This window comes from Rattus norvegicus, chromosome 2 (genome assembly GCF_036323735.1).
Source record: "Rattus norvegicus strain BN/NHsdMcwi chromosome 2, GRCr8, whole genome shotgun sequence".
In the NCBI taxonomy this organism is placed as follows: domain Eukaryota; kingdom Metazoa; phylum Chordata; class Mammalia; order Rodentia; family Muridae; genus Rattus; species Rattus norvegicus.
This window is the reverse complement of record NC_086020.1, coordinates 184,256,271-184,258,403: the sequence shown is the minus strand read 5'-3', so window position 1 is coordinate 184,258,403 and position 2,133 is coordinate 184,256,271. Positions and strand designations below refer to the sequence as shown.

Sequence of the window (2,133 nt, the reverse complement as noted above, 5' to 3'; positions counted from 1 at the left end):
ATAAAGTTTGAAAAGTAAATACATGAAATAAAATAAAAATTCTTAACCAGTTTTTCTAAAGAAATCTTAGGTCAAGAAGGACACAGAGCATATATTACTGTGTTTCTGAGACTGATGTCACTTATAATTTGTTATATCAGTACATGGGGCAGCTGAGGTCTCTAATCCCAGCACTGCAGAGTATAAGACAGAGCAATCATTATTACTTAGAGGTCAAAATCATCTACATCAAGAATTGTAATATAACAAAAAAATGTAGGTTTCTGTAAATCCAATAGAGGGGATTCAAAAAGTTCATTTATTAGGCTTTTTATTCTCCCATGGTCATTGGTTTCTCCCTAAGACCAGCGCAGGGTCTGCTGCAAGGTGAGCATAGTACAAGGGTCCTTTAGCATTTCTGGACAAACCAGTAAGTTTTTAATCAACATTCCAAGAAATGTGAAGCCCCACCTGGCTTGTTATGTCTTCACAATGATGGGTAAAAAAACCTTCTATTTGGAAAAATAGGAGAATTCAGCCAGGATCAGCTGATTCAGTGTCCAGAACATGTATGAGATGCTACCAGATTTTTAGTGTAAGTCAGTCTGCAACCTCTGCACACACAATGCACTACCTGTCAAATCAGAAACCAAGGAGTATTTGATCATAATCCATAGTGTTGGAGTGTAGTGCCAGGGAACTCTTCGTAATCTCCTAAAACATGGACAGAAGCTAATCTGAAACAAGTTAAATCAGGGTCTTTATTCTATTCTAGCTAACACAGGCCCCTCTAACACATCACATTTACTGGCACAGAATGATTATATCAAATTTGATATCAGGGCCTACAGGAGGACTCCTTTTCTGATGTTAAAGGTAACCTTGCCTATCCCTTGTTGATCTGCATTCATCAGTCCAGTGGCAGACTTTGACACACTTTTTGCATTTTCCAGAAGGCTGAAGTTTTCTCTTTGTATTGTTTCTAGGTTAAAAAATTGTTTCTAGTCATGTCTTGCCTATAATCCGTTTTCAAATTACCTTCCTTACCACAATTAGAATATCTCCCATTAGGGATGAAGATCCCGGGAGACAAGGTAGGGGAAAACGAAGCCTTTGATTGAAAAAGAGGCCCGGGTTCTGTTTGAGAAGATTTCAAAACACATTGGAGAGAATCTACAACTCCTACTGGACAGACTGGACGGCACCTACTTTTTCCAGCTCCACAAAGACCAAGTGTATTATCTGAGTGAGATGAGCCCTAAACTGGATGCCAACATATCCAGAATAAGCTAGTGTCCCTGGGGACATGTTTTGGAAAGTTTACTAAGACCCACACTTTCTGGTTGCACATTAAAACACTTTGTACCCTATGCCAAGTATGGACAAAACTGGAGCAGAGCAATCCTTCTTGTATGGAAACCTGGTGTGATATCCTGTCTGAGTTGAATCAGTACCAGGGAGTAGTGGTTTATTCCATGGCAGACATTGCTTTGGGTTTTAGGATAGCAGTGAAGTCTACCCAAGAGTGCAGAAAAGTGGACCCCATTGTAGTGGTCATGTTCCATCAAGCAGATATTGGAGAGTACGTATGCCAAGAAGAGACATTGATTTACAATAGTCATCCCAAGAACATTTTGCTGTGTGAGAGGACTTAGCTTTGTTTCCTATGTGCTAGCCTTCATGCTAAATCAGGATAACACTGAGATATGCAGCTTGGATTCTTATCAACAGAAATGGCTCAAAAATAGGGTTTCTGGAACTCTAGAATCAAATCCAGGTGGATAACAAAGGTAAGGCCAGCTCAGGCTATTTGGCAAGTTCAAGGCTATCTTGGGCTACCTAGTGAGATTTTTCTCAAAAATCTAAAACATGCAAACCAGAACCTGTGACTGTTTGTGTGAACAAATAGAGTGTTTGTATCTGCATCATGTTTGTTTGAATCAGGAGACTTGTTCTGAGTGACAGCTTCTCAGACACTTCAGTGAGAACAGGGGTAATCTTACTGTTAACTGTGATACCACTTTTCCAGGATGATAATAGCACAGTTGACTTTAAGGATAGTGTGCCATGCCTGTGGTTTTATATATGAAGTTTAATAAATTTTAATGGTTTAAAAATATCTGCCATTTTGATTTTTCTTGATACCTTTAGAAA

General features: G+C 39.1%; 1 pseudogene; it reads left to right on the top strand.

Annotated features, from left to right (window-relative positions):
- The first annotated feature begins 320 nt into the window (after window positions 1-320).
- Window positions 321-1,634, top strand: Nip7-ps7 (nucleolar pre-rRNA processing protein NIP7, pseudogene 7; annotated as a pseudogene).
- Window positions 1,635-2,133: the final 499 nt, after the last annotated feature.